Raw genomic sequence first — 9,266 nt, 5'->3', positions numbered from 1 at the left:
GGCTACCTTCTTTGGAGATCTGTGGCATGGTTTTGCCCAGTATAAATCTATGAATATTGAAAATAAAAATAATGTATAAACTGAAAAAACAAACTCAAAGCCAACAAGTCTATTCCACTCACAACATCCCTACAGGACTGAGTAGAACTGCCCCTCTGGGCTTCCGAGACTAACTATGCAGGAAAAGAATGCCTCTTCTTTCTACGTGGAGCAACTGGGGTTTTCCAAGATGGTTATGCAAAGATAAACCATTTAAAATGTTTCATTTCAATATCAACAACCTACATTATTGGCTTCGAATTACTGTTCCAAATGAGCCAGATTCTGTGAATGTTTGCGGCATGAAGACAGATGAACCTGGACGTTCAGTTAGCCTTCGATCAAACATTGTTAGCTCAAGCCATGGCCTTTGTGGGAAAAAAAGAACACACTGGGAACACTGGCGAAAATGTGACGTCCAGATTCAGCGGGGCCTCTTCCCAAACTGGTGTTTGCTGTTGTGCTGCTGTTAGGGGCCACCGAGTTGGTTCTGCCTCGCAGTGGCCAATGAACAACCGAAGGAGCCGGGGGTCTGCTCCTGTGAGAGCCTCCTCCCCACTGTAGTTTGATCCGCTGGAATGGCCACGGTGTCACCTGCCTCGCCAAGGGCATTCCTTTATCTCTGTCCCTCTACAGAGCATGGTGTCCAGGGATTGGCGCCTCCTAAGAGCAAGGACCAAACGCACGAGACAAAGCCTCACTGTTCTCAGTTCGAAGGTGCGTTCAGGCTGTCTTTTGTCCAACTGGAGCTTATCCATCCTTCTGATGGAAACTCACTGCCATCGAGTTGATTCCAACTCACACGCAACCTACATAGGACTTCAGGGACTATAGATCTTTACGGGAAAAGACTGGATCACGTTTCTCCCTCAGAGTGGCCAATGGGTTTGAACTGCTGACCTTGTGGTTAGCAGCCTAATGCTTCGACCCACAGCGCCACCAGCGCTCCATTGTACTTCTGACTCAATAAACTCGCTGCCCTCGAGTCACTTATGACCCACTGCTACCCTATGGGGCAGAGAATACCTTTTGGGGTTTCCAAGGCTGTAAAGTACTTATGGAAGCACACAGCCTCATCTTTCTCTCAAGAAGTGGCTACTGGGATTGAACTGCTGACTATGTGCTCAACACATAACGCGATATACTCCCAAGGCTTGTTCTTTTCAGTCTACGGTATATTCAATATTCTCCACCAACATCACAATTCAGACATCAGTGCTTCTTCCATCGTCACCATCCATCTCTGGTCCACCTTTCCTACACCTAGGAAACCATGGAAAATACCACCGCTTGGGCAAGGCTCACCTTAGTGTTGTCATTGTTTCCTCCACCACCACCACCACCCTGACAAGAGAACTTAACAATTCAAGCCATTCACTTAATTTTCCCAAAACGGCTTGTCAATTTTATCTAATGTTGCCCTTACAGAAATATCCCAAGTAGACGACTTTGTGGACCAGAACTCGATTTGTCCTCAGTTGAGGAAGTGAGAGGTCTAGATGCAAGACGCTGGTGTTAGGGGAGGGTTTTCCCCGTCAGATCTCTCTGTTGAAACTCCTTGTGTCTTTCAGCTTCTCTCGCTGCGTTCATTGAGCTCATTGGGCCATGAGCTTCACACGGCACATGCAGCCACCCTTTGCCCACTTTACATCTACTGGTTTCATGTCTTAAAGGTGACTGCTTTAAAACATACCCTACCCTAAGACGGTTCCACTAATACAGCTAGGAAAACTCGATTCCCTAATGAGCTGACATCCACACGTGTCCAATGTCATTCAGCGGATTCAGTGTCACATCAACCCTGTAGGGCAGTGGTTCTCGACCTGCCTAATGTCGTGACCCTTTCACACAGTTCCTCATGTTGTGGTGACCCCCAACCATAAGATTATTTTCATTGCTACTCTATAACTGCCATTTTGCTACTGTTATGAATTGTGTGACCCCTGTGAAAGGGTCGTCCGACCCCCAAAGGGGTTGAGAACCCCTGCTACAGGACAAAATAGAACTCCCCCTTTGGGTTTTAAAGGTTGTAAATCTTGCCAGGAGCAGACGGTCTCATCTCTCTTCTAAGAAGTGGCTGCTGAGTTTGAACTGCTCTTCTTGCAGTGAGCAGCTCAGCACATAACCCACAACACCCCGGGGTTCCTTCCAGAAGTCCCAGGATTAGGATCTGCCACCCACATTTGGGAGACACAATTCAATCTATAACGTTACTAGACTGATTTGTTACCGTTTACTTCTTTACAATAGCAGAATTCAGTTTTTCTCACCCCGATGGCTAAGTAGCAAGCACAGATTCTCTAAATGTGCTGTGATTGTTCAATTTAGACACCGCCCAAGAAAAGGCTTTCGGTCTTGTTGAATCTAAGCATAAAGGTGTCATTTTTGACTTATTGATAACCACGGTCACAGATGAAAACTCAGGTCACATTTCTTTAGGACCAAAAGGATTCTGGAAGTTTCTCTTTTGACACTGACGACTGTGTCAGTGCCTGCCTTACTGAGATCGTTCTAGGAAACGGCAGTACTTTGGTATCAGGATTCTAAAGTAACTCTCTGTTAATTTGGATGCTTGGTGGCCGAGTTACCCTACTCTTCAGCCATCTCCAACCCAATCTTCATTCATGCTGGGTTTTGAGAAAAGAATAGACCATTTTAATTTTGCATTGTATGGTGCAGAATGGGCTTGGGCTGTCACAGAACTAACAGTAGCTGATTCTATTTTAGAAAATACCTCTAAGCTGGCGAGTCCGGTGAGAATTGGAACTGTAATTGGCCAGCACACTGACCACAAATTATCTCCATCTATGAATGGGTCGGAATTATATGAGCAGTGTCCGATGACTCATAGAACTTGCTCCTGAAATGTGTTTTTCTATAGTGGATCCTTTTTAGTCCAAGTACCCCCCTGAGGAATAAAGTGTTACAGAAGTAATTATGGTTTAAAATTTCCTCCATGATTTGCTTTCATTTTAAAACCAGGAAATGGGGGCATTGGGGGCGGGAATGGGCTGACTAACCCTTAACATTATCAGCACATCAGAGTATGAGATTTCAAATCTTCTTAGATCAGGGGAGACAGTCTTACTAGTGGCTGCAAATAATTCCAAGAAACTATGAAAGATGAAGATGTCATTTAGGAAACACTACTATCAGTCCTAATTAATTATCTTTATAGCTAAGTGTTTTGTACACAATTATAACAGTCTCGTATCTGTTTTAACCCAGCTTTTGAGTTGGTATTGTTCAACAGTGAACATTTTCATGGTACGTTCATCCTACCTACTGGTAGATGATTTTAGATTACTGAGATAATCTTAGTTGATTCTTCCTGAACCTTTAAAACACAGACTTCTCCATGGTTCCTCTTTCCAAGTCCATGCAGCATTGTGACTCCAATATTGGTCTGATGTATCATTGTTTTAGTTCTGCTTGAAGAAAGTACACTTAATCTTCTATGGGCTCCTAAACGCCTAGGCAAGGGACTCAACTTCTGACCGCGATCATTCCTGGCCTGTCTCCAAAGGTGAGACTGAAGAAGGGAACTAAAGGCTGGGCCACACTAGGACGTGTAGCTGAAGAGAACACACACTTCAGTGAGTCTACAGATGACGGGCGAGCAGAGAGGCATCCGGAACACCTTCTCGGCCTTCTTGACTCAGCAGATAAAGTGATAAATAGATCATAGATGTTCAAGTTTCACTTCCGGGAGCTTCGAAGTGGCCTAGTGAAAGCATCATTCATCTCGGCGCCAGAAGACTCAGCTCTACCTATGTTAAATTGCTGGGTCACTTCTATGGAAATCACTTTACATAACCTCAGTTTCCTCACCTGTGCAATAGGCATCCAATCCTCCAGTACCTCTCAGTTACATTTTAGTTGAAAGCTAAAGATGAATGAGATGGAGTTAGCAGGATGGGTAAAGAGTGGTGTTAGGAAACCGTGCTCCAGTGAGATTGGAGTTGGGCCCTGCTAACTTGCTCTGTAACATGTTATTCTCATCACATGTCCTTGGGTGGATATCTACTCACAGGAATCCCATGTGACACAGTAAAACGGTCTCCTGGGATTTCCTAGGCTATAATCTTTATGAGAGCAGGTGGGTGATTTTTGAACTCCCCGCTTCTCGGTTATCAGCTAAGTGCTTCACCATTGGCCTCCAGGGCTCCTATATACTACAGAAATGCTATTTCACCACTGTGGGACCATTTTTCCTCATTTGGAAAAATGGGAATAAGACTTCCTTCATTAACTTTTTATGAGAATGCTGTGATGTACATAAAAGTGCTTGGCAATGTGTCTTTTCCTCATACATAACAAGGATTCCAAACTGAACCAAGCCACCGTAAACTCACTGCCCTTGAATCTGTTCCAACTGATAGTGGGCTTGCAACCGAGTAGACTTACCCTAGAAGATTTCCAAGGCTGTCAATGTTTACAGACGGAGACCATCACAGGCTTCTCCAGCAGAGCCACTGGTGGGGGAACCACCAACCCACTGGTGGGGGAACCACCAACCTTTCACGATGCAGCTAAGCACTTGACCACTGCGCCACTAGCACTCTTCACTCAACATTTAATGAAGAAACCCCCCAAAATCATATCATTGTGGATGAGGGGCAGTGCCGATTGAGGACCCAGCTCATATGGGCAACTGGACATCCCTTGCAGAGGGGTCGCTGGGTTGGTGGGGGTGATGGGGTGGGGAGATAAGCCAGTCAGGGTGCAGTGTAGCAACAATTAAACATTCAACTTTCCTCTAGTTCTTAAATGCTTCCTCTCCCCCACTATCATGATCCCAATTCTACCTTACAAATCTGGTTAGACCAGAGGATGTACACTGGTACAGATAGCAACTGGAAACACAGGGGATCCAGGACAGATGAACCCCTCGGGACCAGTGGTGAGAGTGGCGATACCGGGAGGGTGGAGGGAAGGTGGGGTAGAAATGGGGAAGTGATTACATGAATCTACATCTAACCTCCTCTCTGGGCAATGGACAAAAACAGAAAAGTGGGTGAAGGGAGACATTGGACAGTGTAAGATATGAAAAAACAATAATAATTTATAAATTAATAAGTCTTCATGATGGAGGGGGAGCAGGGAGGAAGGGGAAAAATGAGGAGCTGATACCCAGGGCTCAAGTAGAAAGCAAATGTTTTGAGAAGGATGATGACAAGTGTACAAATATGCTTGACACGATGGATGGATGTGCGGATTGTGATAAGCATTGTATGAGCCCCCAATAAAATGATTCTAAAAAATAGGAAAGAAACCAAACTCACTGCATTTGAGTAGATTCTGACTCTTTGAAACCCACAGAACAGAGTAGAACTGCTTCACAGGCTTTCCAAGACTATGAGTCTCTGGGGGAGCAGACAACCTCACCTTTCTTTCACAGAGTGCCTAGTAGGTTTGAATTTTGCCTTTTAATCCATTTAAAATCCATTGTGCCAACAGGGTTCATTGCAATAAGCATTAACCAAAAAAAGAGAAAAGAAACCCACTGGCATTGAGTCCATCTGGATTCATTGTGACCCATCTGCAAAGGGTTTCTAAGTCAGTACAAATGTTTTAAATTATATTTGCTGTATTACATATCAATTCACCCTTCTATCCTTGTATCTCATTGATCTCATTTTGGATGCATTAAAAAACTGAGCTCATGCATCTCATTGATCTCATTTTGCATGCAGGCATCCGTACCTTCCTCCTAAACATGTCAACATGAGGTTCATTATTTGTTCCAGTTTTTTTTTTCATTTGGGCGTGAAATTGACATACATATGAAATGCATAAAGACTGAGTATATTATAGTGAACTTTGACCAATGCATTCACCTGCTTAACACAAACCCCTGTCAAGAGAGAGAACATCATGGCCGCCCCAGAAAGTTCACTCAGTGATTTTCAATGTGCATTTAAAATTTTTTTCAACAGTTTTATTGGTACATAATTCATATAATTCACTGAAATAGCTCAATAACATCAAGAAGAGTTGTACAGTCATCACTACACTCCATTTTAGAACATTTTCTTCATTCTTGGACTCCTCGTTACTAGTTCCTCATCTCTCCCTAGCTTCCCGCAGTACCATGAAGGAAACATTCATCCAATTGCTATCCCCATAGATTTACCCATCCTTGATTTATGGGAGCAGACGGACCGAACTTCCTCTCATGGAGCTGGTGGGTTTGAACCAAAGGTCATACACTAGCAGTTCCATGCCGACTGGACGGCCCTGCTCGGGCTCCTGCCAATGAACATTAACTGCTGCAAAGTAGAGATCCTGGGTGTGAGCTTGGCTGCATTGACCAGTCTCCGCAACTTAGTCTCTTTGGGGTTGTTCTTTCTATGCCGAACTGGAAAGGACTCCAACTAGATGCCATTCTCCGGTCCCATCAAACTCACACACAACGCGAGCTACCTCACCATGGTCACGCCAATAGTAGTTCACAATGACCTCTAAATTATGGAAGTTTCTTTTTCCACAAGGAAAATGTTCTATTAGGAAATGGTAACATGTTAATGTTGCAGAATAAAGAGGCCATAGAACTGCCCTTAATGTATGACTGAAAGATTAATTAAAATGGAAAACTTCCAATATTCATGTATATTTGACATAAGTTTACATGTCTTAAAAGAGTTTGGAGAAATAATTAAAAACACCCAAGAAACACGGCTAAAGGTAGCAGCCTACCCTAAGAGGAGGGCCCCTCTCAGTATGTCATCAGTGACGGGAACATCGAGAATCTGCTTGTTCTGTGGTTGTTGAGTATTTTATGGGGGTGGAAACTGCAAAATGAAATATAATACCTAGAGAGGCACCTTAATCACAGAAAAAGTGTTGAACCAGTCGACTTTTTGTTATTTATTAATAAATCATTTTATTGGTAGCTTACAATAATCCATATATCAATTGAATCAAGCACATTTGTACATGTCACCATCATCATTTTCAAAACATTTTCTTTCTGCTTGAGCCCTTGGTATCAGCTCTTTGTTTTTCCCTTCCTCCCCCACCCTCCCCCTCTCGCAGACCCCTGATCAATGATAAATAATTATTATTTGCATATCTTACACCATTTGCTGTCTCCCTTTGCTCACATTTCTCTTGTTCATCCCCCTGGGGGCTGGTTATATATTGATCATTGTAGTCAGTTCCCCATTTCTTCCCTTCCCCCCCTCCTTTCCCCGACCCTCATGGTATCGCTACTCCCATTACTGTTCCTGAGAGGTTTTTCTGTCTTCGATTCTGTGTGTGGTGAGCTCTTATCTGTACCAGTGTACATGCTCCAGTCTAGCTGGATTTGTAAGGTAGAACTGGGGTCATGATAGTGGAGTGGGGGGGTAGAGTAAGCTTTAAAGACCTAGAGGAATGTTGTGTGTTCTGCCGAGGCTATGCTGCACTCTGGATGATTTGTTTCTTTCTTGCAACCCTTCTGTGAGGAAATGTTCAATTGTCTACAAGAGAGGCTTTGGGTCTCCAGTCTGATCCTCATCATTTGCATCGACAAATTTGTTTATTTGGGATCTTCTGATGTCTGATACTGAACCCATCGACACCTCATGATCACACAGGCTGGTGTACTTCTTCCATATGGGCTTTGTTGCTTCCCTGCTATATGTCTGTTGTTTAACTTCGAGCCTTTAAGACCTGAGATGCTATATCTTTTAATAGCTGGGCAAAATCAGTTTTTGTCACCACATTTTCTTAGGCACCCATTTTGACTTCAGTGATCAGGTTGGGAAGGTGAGCATCACAGAATGCCAGGTTATTAGAACAAAGTGTTCCTGCATTGAAGGAATACTTGAGTAGAGACCCAATTCCCAGCTGCTACCTTAATACTTAACATGTAAATATATGTACATAGACCTATATCCCTATCGTTATATATTTGTATATTTACATATGTACCTGCCTATATTTATACCTCTATAAATGTCTTTTGCCTCCTAATTCTTTCCTCTATTTCTTTTTACTTTCCTCCTGTCCCATTATCATGTTTGACCTTCATTCGGCGCTCAGTACTTTCTCTCTGATACATTGTACCTGACCAAACCCCACCAGGCATTCTATACCCTTCTCGCCATTGATTTTAGATCTCTTATTGTTTCCTTATCCCTGGATTTGTTGGCTCCCCTCCCCGCCCATCCCTTTCTCCAACCTCCTTTTCTCCCATGTCCCCCCAAAGCTATTATTTTCTCCTGGGGATTGGTTATCCTGTCTGTCTTATATGGACAGACATGAGACAAAGAAAACAAATCCTATCAGGTCTGTGTGCTGCCCGTTCTGAATATTTTCCAATCAGATCCGGTGAGGTGCCCACTTTTGTCTGTGACTTTTGATAAAATAAATGAGCCCTGCTGGGGTAGTGGGTTAAATGTTAGGTTCAATCCCTCTTCTAGGGGAGAAAAACCAGGCTGTCTGCTCCCATAAAAATATGCAACCTTGGAAACCCAGTGGAGTCGTTTTACCTGTCATGTAGGATAGCTACCAGCTCAACTTCACTCAATGGCATTGGGTTTAAGTTATGAGGCAGTGGATTTACCTTATGATAAAATATTTATATTAATTACATAAGAGCATGGTCAAATCTTGCTTTAAGAGCAAAAGCAATGGAAAATATCTCGTGGAGTTAAATCTTCATTCTATTTGCTTCTACACCTTTAATTCAACAAACATTATTGAAAAACTATCACATGTGGCTCCCGCCTGTCTCTCAGTGGTTACTGTGGTGGCTTGAGTATTGCCGTGATTCTGGGAGCCATGTCACTGGTCTTTCAAATGCCAAGATAGTGACTCAAAATGAATAGATTTCAGCAGAGCTTCAAGTCTAAGAGGAAGGAATAGACTGTCCTGTCCAGAGAAATTAGCCACTGAAAACTCTATGAATAGCATCCAAACATTGTCATGAATAAAAGCAAACCGTTATCGGAGATGGTGCCAAACGATGAGTCTTTCAGGTTGGAAGACACTCAAAATATGATTGAAGAAGAATTGTGTTGTTAAAGTAGAGTTGTACATAAAGATGCAAGTGGAGAGAAGCCTACAGGATAAAACTTTAAAGACGTTCATTTGATGATGGGGCATGATTCTAAATAAGAAGAAATAGCTGAAGAGATTCATTATTAATTGGCACTTAGAATTGACCAAATATCAATCTACTAAAATTGGAAGCTGTCAAAATAAAATGCAATGAATAAAGATTGTTGATATGCTTGGAG

Source organism: Tenrec ecaudatus, chromosome 7 (assembly GCF_050624435.1).
Source record: "Tenrec ecaudatus isolate mTenEca1 chromosome 7, mTenEca1.hap1, whole genome shotgun sequence".
NCBI classification, from domain to species: domain Eukaryota; kingdom Metazoa; phylum Chordata; class Mammalia; order Afrosoricida; family Tenrecidae; genus Tenrec; species Tenrec ecaudatus.
The sequence above is the reverse complement of the archived record's forward strand: the minus strand, read 5'-3'. Positions refer to the sequence as shown.